The sequence below is a fragment of the Mytilus galloprovincialis genome, chromosome 14, assembly GCF_965363235.1.
Source record: "Mytilus galloprovincialis chromosome 14, xbMytGall1.hap1.1, whole genome shotgun sequence".
NCBI classification, from domain to species: Eukaryota; Metazoa; Mollusca; class Bivalvia; order Mytilida; family Mytilidae; genus Mytilus; species Mytilus galloprovincialis.
The window spans coordinates 61,041,254-61,052,006 of NC_134851.1; the positions used below are offsets into that span (position 1 = coordinate 61,041,254).

General features: G+C 33.5%; 1 long non-coding RNA gene across 1 annotated transcript; it reads left to right on the top strand.

The window, feature by feature from the left end:
- The first annotated feature begins 3,390 nt into the window (after positions 1-3,390).
- On the top strand, positions 3,391-7,438 carry LOC143058797 (uncharacterized). Its single transcript, XR_012973234.1, has 3 exons — positions 3,391-3,527; positions 6,295-6,440; positions 7,263-7,438. It is a non-coding gene; the product is annotated as an uncharacterized LOC143058797 (long non-coding RNA).
- The last annotated feature ends 3,315 nt before the right edge of the window (positions 7,439-10,753 follow it).

The following is a 10,753-nucleotide window of genomic DNA, read 5'->3' on the forward strand; positions in this document are numbered from 1 at the left end:
CTAAGGACATTTTTACCACATGGTAGATTGTGGTTTGTCATTACGTCGTCTTATCTTTTAATTACCAAACGTGACTTATTACCGATTGTGACTGTTTTGCTGAGTGTGATTTCGCATTACTATAAGACGTGTTACGGTATTTATCTATTCCAAATTCATGTATTTAGTTTAAAAGTTTAGTGTTATATTTGTAATTCTCATCGGATTTTGTCAAATTTGTTCACGTCTTTTCTATTATATTCATGTGTTGTGGTAAAGAAAATTAATCACCGCCTTTATTAATTAGATTTCATTTTGTTCAACGTAATCTGTACGATGGTTTGCGTTTGAAGTTAGATTCAAAACAAACCGGACATATAATATAGTTAATTGCTACCTTAGTTTGCTATTAATAAGTATTGAAATGTGCATTGTTATTAAATGTTATATCAGTATTTAGTTCAAATTTAATATTAAATCAATCCTTATTCTATCTTATTCATTCAAATATGACATAATTTTTCATTTTTTGATGATCTGTTTTACAAATTCAAATGTGACGTAATTTTTTTGTCTTTTTTTACAATTTCAAATATGACGTCACTTGGCGTTGAGGTTTAAACTTATTCGGATGTGCTGCATCTCGTCGGGTTATGTAGGGTATTTCGGTTGTTTCCAGTAATTAGTTAATACTTCAGTTTTATCATATATCTTTTGTATAGTCATTTTATAAAATTTACTGTTTGCAAAAGTATAAATTATTCTAAATAATAGGGATGTTCTGGTACCTAACAGAAAACCCTGGCCGTGTTTGGCACAACTTTCTTGAACTTTTGGACCTCGATGCTGTTCAACTTTGTACTTGTTTCGGCTTTCAAACTTTTGTATCTGGGCGTCACTAGTAAGTCTTGTGTGGACAAAATGCACTTCTAGCGTATTAAAATTTTAAACTTGTTGCCTTTTGTTAGCTCCTATTTCTCCTATTTATTTATTTTGTAGTCCTGTAATGTTGTGTTGTCATTTTAATGTTATATTTCACGTGACCATAAAAGAGGGAGGTTTATTCAACCCACAATTGTTTCCTTTAAATATGTCCTGTACCAAGTCAGGAATATGGCCATTGTTATATTACAGTTCGTTTCTGTGTGTGTTACATTTTAACGTTGTGTTTCCGTTGTGTCGTTTGTTTTCTCTTATTTTGAGTGTGAATTCACATTACTATAAGACGTGTCACGGTACTTATCTATCCCAAATTCATGTATTTGGTTTTGATGTTATATTTGTTATTCTCATAGGATTTTGTCTATAATGCTTAGTCCGTTTCTGTGTGTGTTATGTTTTAATGTTGTGTCGTTGTTCTCCTCTTATATTTAATGCGTTTCCCTCAGTTTTAGTTTGTTACCCCTTTTTTTGTTTTTTGTCCATGGATTTATGAGTTTTGAACAGCGGTATACTTCTGTTGCCTTTATTTCCAGTCACATCTTCATCCATGTCATCAACGCAGTTCCCTTTCCAGCAAATGGGATGCCTAGTGCATTCGAAAGGTAGTGGATACATATATATCTAAAGCTTTTCCCACTTCCAAATGCAAACCCAAGTTCGTCTGCCCCTATGTCACGGAATAGCAAAACAGCAATGACATCAGTATCGACTGTTAGAGTTATGACTCAGTTTAGTTTGTGATTCACTGCATCACACACATCCATCTTGATTCTGGTGTCAGTCTCTTCATGTAAACATGGTGCTAAACTTGAAACATCGTCAAGTGGTGGATAACACTTAACATCCTAAATATTTGTTGTTACAACTACCTTTTCCTCAAAATTTATTGAGCAAGATGCTGTGAATGAAAATAAAAAAGTTCTTTCTCATTATCGTCATCTCTCAGAAAACTTTTGAGGAATTTGTTTTGACCCTGGATTCGTCTGTGTATTCCCTTTCCGCTAAATGTAGCTCTTGCTTCTTGTAGCAGCCTTCAAACTACCAGTATTGCCTATGTACATGTACGCATCCGAGACTAAATCCACTGTTGATACATTTTTAAGTTGTGTCCTAAAGAGTTTGCTGATTGGGTATTGTATCCTTACTTCAATGAAATTGAAACTGTAACAAGAGAGAATGAAGTCTTGAATGAGTATGGTAGTTGTAGAAACAAATGCTCAGGATGTTCAGTGTTATCCACCACGTGATGTATTTCAAGTTTAGCACTAAGTTCACAATAAGAAGCTGACACAAGAATCATGCTGCATGTGTCTTATGCAGTGAAACACGAACTTAAACGAGTCATGATTCGAACAGTCGATACTGATGATGCTGTCATACTGTTTCGCCATTCCGTGACATAGGGGTAGACGAACTATGGATTGTGTCTAAGAAGGCAAAAAACGTCGGATTAATATCTGTAAATGGCCTTTCAAATGCACTAGGCAATGAGTGACCACACACACATATTGTGATCAATGCCTTTACCGGTTGTGATACAGTTCTCTGTTTGCTTGAAAAGGAAAAAAAGAAAAAAAAGTTGTGACTTTAACATAAAGAATGGTGATTGATCAGCCTAAATCACCGGGGTTTTACTGTTAGATCGCACAAACTTATCAGATGGGTCTAACATGGTTAATGAAGCAATAACATAACTATTTGCACAAAGAGGAAGTCTAATTGAGGCTGTTCCCTCAACTTGGTCTAGTCTTTTGCAGCATGTAAAACGTGCAATAAACTCAGGCGGGTGTTTAGGGTGACGAGCTTGGGATGGTTCTTATGCTACCAGTCTAGGCGCTAATGGATTGCGAAGGGACAAAGAGGATCCCATTAAAAAAACTATTTCTAATGCATCTTTTGAGTACTCATCATTTTGTTAAATGTTTGTACATTGTGGATGTAAAAAAGGATGTCTCGGTCGTTGTTTATGGGGAAAATTGGGTCTCCCGTGCACTGACTTGTGTGCATGTGGTGGTGACTGTGAATAAACATATAATTTTTGGCCAAATAATATAAATTTTAAAATTGTTTTAGTAACTTAGTGATTTTATTTAGTTTTAATCAATCTATCCAAAATTGTACATCGAAGATATGGATTGAGGAATTTTCTTTAAAATTTACGCCATATTTTTTACCGGAAGTGTCAACTTTGTATTTAAACACTTACAACAGAATAGAATTAGTGGTTTTGGGGATAACTTAAAGCAACAAGTTTAATGACCAGCACAAAAAACAACATTTTCTTTACATGTTGAAAAAAGTTGAATATTTAAATAATAAATTGATAGTTCTATGTCCGCCATTTTTGGATATGACCGGAAGTAAGGGTTTTAAAAATATACGTCTTATACATATTATCAATGAGAAGCACCAAAGAAAGGTTCCTGCACAATGTAATGATATACCTAGTCTGTTTCCCGGCCGTTACTGAAATTCTTGACAATACCGTCCGGTATGGGCTAATTTTACTATTTGAAATGAACGATCTCGAGCATGCGCAGTTACACATTGTTGTTCCTCTTTGCCGCTTCGAAGATGTTAGTGGGTTACAGAAAGCCACGATACAGGTGAGTAGAGTAATTTTAAGTTGCCCATCTTGAAAGTAAGATAGCCAAAACTCACCCGATTCGTGTGGTATAATTTTTTTGAACAATAATTAATCGCCCACAGATGGGCAAGCTTTTGAAGTGGCCGCGAGGCCCTTCTTTTTGTGTCAAACTCGCAACTGTAGCCCAAAAAAATTGTTAAAAACAACTTTGCAAGCTTTCTAAGTAAAATATAAACGTGCTGCTCGTTTTTTTGACGAAAAAAATCAGTAATTTCCTCTATTTTTACAAAGAAAGATTTGTACAAGTTGTGTTTTTATGATGTGAAACATGGGCGAGGGGTCTCACATAGGCGGATCCAGGGGGGCCCGGGCCCCCCCTTTCGTGAGAAAAATTTGGTTGATTATATAGGGAATCACTGAAGCATGACTGGAGCGGGCCCCCCTTAGGTCAGTCAGCGAGCCCCCCCCTCCCCCCCCTTAGGCAAAGTTCTGGATCCGCCACTGTCTCAAAAAGGCATACACAAGTCACAACCAATTTCAGAAGCAGTGATCACTGGTGATCCTCAAAACATGTCTACAACTCAAATACCTGGGTTTATAGTGGACCCGGATTCGTTATGTTATGGTAGACCCCCTCCAAAAAAAGGGGGGGTCACCCGGTGTCATATTTATATAGAGGCATATACAGGCCTCAGAACACATTTATTCTCTTTGGCTTCAATGCATTTTTTAGTTACATGTAAAGTCAAATTGAATTAAAAAATTTGCACCGCTACAAACATGAAATAAATTTAACTGCTTTAAATATAGACCATTATTATTCTGATAAAATATACTTGTTCCAGGACAATCCATCAGTGCTTTTTCTTTTGAGGGCCCTATTAGCATGCCAATGGTAGGATTTGAATCTTGAATAAATGACGAAGGCTAATTTCTACCCTACTTTCATTTTGGCCAAATCACTACTTTCACTTCCAACAATAATTTTTTTCCACATGTTTTACTTATTTCAATATAAATGCAACTGATAGGACCACTTTAATAGTAAACATTTCAAAGAAAACAGTAGACAGATTACTTGGGAAGAAATACCCTATATAATAATTGGGAACTATATTCCTAGACCACGAACAAAGGAAATTAATTTTGATCTGAGGCCTACAGCTACATCAAGTGAAATTTTGGAAAGAAGTACAAATGTACAATCCTAAGATAAAAAAATATATTGATAAATTTAGTATAGGTTCTCAGGCTGTCTGTATCCGATGAGGCTTGTTGTTAGTCCAAATAATTATGAGGTATTGAAAGGCTTTTACATTTTTTTTTTGCTTTGAAGCCTTTCAGCTATGTATCACAAACTTTGTGTGACCCTCAAAATGTCAGACAATAAATCATTTGGTCATACAAACCCTAAAACAGTGGGGCACATATTAATGCTTTCAGCACGGCCACCAGAAATTTCCACATTTTTACTTCATAAGACCCTCAAAAATTATTTTACTAAATTTGTATCTATTTTAAATTTGCATGTACCAGACTCAGACATTGGGCTTGTGACTCAAGGCAGACTTTTACAAGGCAAAATATGTATACTTTTAGAACATGTACATTGTTTGTAATTGTTTACATTTTTCTGTCAATTAAATTTTTGGCCTTTTTAATTCAATGTAATTTATCTTTGTAAAAACAACATGTGGTATGACAGCTAGTGAGACAGATCTCATTAAAGGGTACAATCTTAGGCGGTACTGTTGGGCCAGGCCCCCCCCCCCCCCCCTTTTGTGAGAAAAATTTGGTTGATTATATAGGGAATCACTGAAGCATGACTGGAGTGAACACCCCCTTTAGTTCAGTCAGTGGGCCCTCCATTATGACAAGTTCTGGATCCGCCAGCCCACTAATAATAATACATGTATATATACAGAAATAGACCTCAACTTTCACATTAATATGATTTAGAACATAGAAAATATCATGCATTTAAAGCTTGTCAAAAGCAGAGACGGAGTTGGAGGGTTTTTCTGGTAGCGGGGCCATTCCTTATTTCCTTATGCTTGGAAAAATATAGGGAATCACTGAAGCATGACTTGAACAGCCCCTCTTGGGCATTCCGTGCCCCCCCCCCCCCTTTTCCTCTTTCCTGAAATTTTTTGGAAATGCCACTGAAAATTATATAAAACAAACACTGAAACAGTATTTAGAAAAATTGTCAGTGTCTGTTTACATGTACAAATGTAGATGTGCACATTGGTTTTCAACCCTAAATATTAGTTGAAAAGGCTCAACTCATCAGATGATCATCATGTATGTTTCAGTAATATTCATACATCATGTACATTCAAGTACTTACAAACTTTCAAAATTTTGTGAGCTTGCATATGTAAAGTGTATCAAGAAAATTTCATCTTTTCACTGCTTGACTCGTCATGTAAAAAAAAAAAATCTGTAGTGAGAATCCTAATAATGGTCATCCTCCTCTAACAATGTATATTGTCACAAGTGTTTTAATCTAACAGTACTAACTATATTGTTTAAGCTTAAACATCATTTAAAATCATTTGAATATCTGTTTTAAATATCATTGTTTATATAATAGAGTATGAAAATTCAGGTCAACGAATCTCATGAGGGAATTTGAAAGAAAGCAGGTCTTGAAATTTGTTTATATTCTATAGATCTAAAACTTGTTTTGATTAAAACATGTAAAAGACTATTTATTGACCTCACTTTGAATTTGTGTTATCCGAATTTTTGAAATCAATGTTTATAGTTGAATTGTCTTTCAGAAATGGTCTACCAGTATTTGACACGAGAGGGCCTAGGTACAGTAGGACTAGCTTTCTTGCATGTTTGTCAGAGGGATGACCCTAGTAAAAAGGTCTGACATTCCATACCTGATAATGAAAGAAAACACCAGAAACTATTTACTGAGGTGATTTTAAATAAACTAAATGGGATTTCATATATGAACATAATTAGTCCCTGATTCATAAAAATTGTACAGTATATTTAAAGTACAATAAAATTAAATCACTTAGTCTAGTGTTTTATTTATACTACTAGTACTTTTAAAATTGGTGATTATTAAAGAAAGACAACTCTTACTTCCAACATTTCTGGACAAAATGTTACTTGAATCAGTGATTTAAGATCACCTGTTTCAGTCTAACTGATATATACAAGTATGTACAAGTATTTATATACATGTATAAACTTGTAAGGTTAAAAAAATAAGCTAGTTTTCGATTTTACCTGTATAAGAATGATTTTTTTGTGGATAGAATCAGTCAATCTAATGATTTACCTTTATTTCACGTTCAATGTTGACATTCTTTTCTAATAACTGATTAATAGCCTAAAACACATCAACCATGCATAATCCATTTCTAGCTAAGGGTTTAATTGAAGATCACATGAATAGGGATTCAATGAGGTTGAATTATTCACTTGCAAGTATCTTAACTCATCATCAGTGTTTATTAGCTTAATCACAAGTCAGAAATATGAAATTTTACCTCTGCCAAATGATAAATCACAAGTCAGCATTTTTTTTTAATTTCTGCATTAAAAATATCAGAAAATACCATGACATATAACAAGAAGAGATATATATATATACAAAATGTATAAAAACTAGAAGGGGATTTTTTTCCATGCCACATTAATGGACATGATGTATGCATAATTTTTTGTTTTACATATATTGTACAACAACATGTATATATGTACAATAATATTTACTTTTTTCCTTCAGGAACAATGATAAACAAGTGAACTGATGGTTTAAAACTACCAAGATGTGAAGTAATGAACTAAAGAGTAACGTGAAGTCAGACAATAAAATTATGTTTTTTTTTTCGTATAAAATATCCGGTTGTGTTCCATAAATGTATTTCTAATAATGAATTTAAGAATTAAAATCTATATTTATTTACTGAGTTTATTGCTGCCCAAAAAGAGGTTATTGTCTCTACTTTTCTACAACTTATTATTTCATAAAATGATTGTATATCTTCTATAATGTTTATGTGACAGAAAATATTGATTAATAGTGCCCTGTTGTTGACATTAGTCCAATATAGTAGTCTCTGGTTTGTTTGGGCAAACATAGAATGTATTTGAAGAATTAAGCAATTTATACAAACGGTATTGTTTCAATGGGGTTTAATTCAAAGTCTTGAAATTGTGGGGTCCTTTTCTATGCTATTTTGGATTTTTGGGTCCCGTTTTTACATTGGTCAACATTGAGGTCTTAAGCATGTTATTAAAGGGTCCAAAATAAAAAAAAATTTGTTTGAATTCATTAAAAAAATTATTATTTAGTCTCTTTGATTAGCCAAAACTAACAGTGTACACACTATTTCTAATTTGTATGCACCACCTCCGATAGTAGAGGGCCATTATGTTTTCTGGTCTGTGCGTTTGTTCGTCTGTCCAGTTTCAGGTTAAAGTTTTTGGTCAAGGTAGTTTTTGATGAAGTTGGAAGTCCAATCAACCTGAAACTTAGTATATATGTTCCATATGATATGATCTTTCTAATTTTAATGTCAAATTAGAGTTCTGATCCCAATTTCACGGTCCACTGAACATGGAAAATGATAGTGCGAGTGGGGCATCCATGTACTGGGGACACATTGATTAGTCCTTTTTGAATTTGGTCCATATTGAGCTAATTTTAATTTTGTTTGATTACAACAAATATTGAATTTGTTAGTTTGGTTGATATGCTGGATATAACTGTATGTTCAGAATTTTCATTTTGTGTCTTAATTTTGAAAATTGGTCCATTTTAAGGTTCAAAAGGTCCAAAATGAAACTTTTTGAGTCCTTTTGAAATTTCGTCCACATTGAATGTAAAAAAGATGATGTGGTATAAATGCCGATGAGACAATTCTCCACACGAGAAATCACAGAAATCAACAACTATTGGTTACTGTACAGCCTTCAACAATGAATAATGCCCATACTGCATTGTCAGTTATAAAAGGCCCCGAAATGACAAAAGTCTTTTTAGGTCCAAAATATAGTTTTGTTTGGTTTCAACATACATTGAATTTTGTTAGTTTCTTTGATATGCTGGATCTAACAGTGTACCTGATACTATTTGATTTTTGGTCTGTCATGGTTTTCAAATTGGCTCATATTAAGGTCCGTAGGGTAAAAAATTAGTTAAAAATATATATGTTTTGTTGGTGGTTTAAAATGCTAAATCTACCCAAACATTTAGATTTTGGATACTGGACCCTAATGCAAATGTAGGTATATGTCTAATTTTATTTTTATACGACCGCAAAAATTTTAATTTTTTGGTCGTATATTGCTATCACGTTGGCGTCTGCGTCGTCGTTGTCGTCGTCCTGTGTCGTCGTCGTAGTCGTCCGAATACTTTTAGTTTTCGCACTCTAACTTTAGTAAAAGTGAATAGAAATCAATGAAATTTTAACACAAGGTTTATGACCACAAAAGGAAGGTTGGGATTGATTTTGGGAGTTTTGGTCCCAACATTTTAGGAATTAGGGGCCAAAAAAGGGGCCAAATAAGCATTATTCTTTGTTTTCGCACAATAACTTTAGTATAAGTAAATAGAAATCAATGAAATTTTAACACAAGGTTTATGACCACAAAAGGAAGGTTGGGATTGATTTTTGGAGTTGAGGTCACAACAGTTTATGAATTAGGGGCCAAAAAGGGGCCCAAATAAGCATTTTCTTGGTTTTCGCACTATAACTTTAGTTTAAGGAGGTAGACCTAGGTTAAGGGAAATAACTCTTAAAATCATCAGTACGTTTGTGTCAACCATTTTCATAAATATATTCTAAGCTTCTAGGTTACATAGATTATTTCCAATCTGTTTCAGGTAAATGCTTAAAAAACATTGATGAAACTTGACTTTAACAAACACATAACTGATTTAAAGAGTTATCTCCCTGAACCAAGGTCTACCACCTTAAGTGAATAGAAATCTATGAAATTTTGACACAAGGTTTATGACCACAAAAGGAAGGTTGGAATTGATTTTGGGAGTTTTGGTTCTAACAGTTTAGGAATTAAGGGCCAAAAAAGGGCCCAAATCAGCATTATTCTTTGTTTTCGCACAATAACTTTAGTATAAGTAAATAGAAATCAATGAAATTTTAACACAAGGTTTATGACCACAAAAGGAAGGTTGGGATTGATTTTTGGAGTTAAGGTCACAACAGTTTATGAATTAGGGGCCAAAAAGGGGCCCAAATCAGCATTATTCTTTGTTTTCGCACAATAACTTTAGTATAAGTAAATAGAAATCAATGAAATTTTAACACAAGGTTTATGACCACAAAAGGAAGGTTGGAATTGATTTTGGGAGTTTTGGAATTAAGGGCCAAAAAAGGGCCCAAATCAGCATTATTCTTTGTTTTTGCACCATAACTTTAGTATAAGTAAATAGAAATCTATGAAATTTAAACACAAGGTTTATGACCATAAAAGGAAGGTTGGGTTTGATTTTGGGAGTTTTGGTTTTAACAGTTTAGGAATAAGGGGCCCAAAGGGTCCAAAATTGAACTTTGTGTGATTTCATCAAACATTGAATAATTGGGGTTCTTTGATATGCCGAATCTAACTATGTATGTAGATTCTTAATTTTTGGTCCCGTTTTCAAATTGGTCTACATTAAGGTCCAAAGGGTCCAAAATTAAACTTAGTTTGATTTTAACAAAAATTGAATCCTTGGGGTTCTTTGATATGCTGAATTTAAAAATGTACTTAGATTTTTAATTATTGGCCTAGTTTTCAAGTTGGTTCAAATGGGGGCCAAAATTAAACTTTGTTTGATTTCATCAAAAATTGAATAAATGGGTTCTTTGATATGCCAAATCTAACTGTGTATGTAGATTCTTAATTTTTGGTCCAGTTTTCAAATTGGTCTACATTAAGGTCCAAAGGGTCCAAAATTAAACTAAGTTTGATTTTAACAAAAATTAAATTCTTGGGCTTATTTGATATGCTTTATCTAAATATATGTACTTTGATTTTTGATTATGGGCCCAGTTTTCAAGTTGGTCCAAATCAGGATTCCATATCAAGTATTGTGCAATAGCAAGAAATTTTCAATTGCACAGTATTGCACAATAGCAAGAAATATCTAATTGCACAATATTGTGCAATAGCAATTAATTTTCAATTGGAGTTATCTTTCTTTGTATAGAATAGTAGTTGATAATATATGTTGGAAATTTGCCAGACATGACTACGATGTCATTTTCT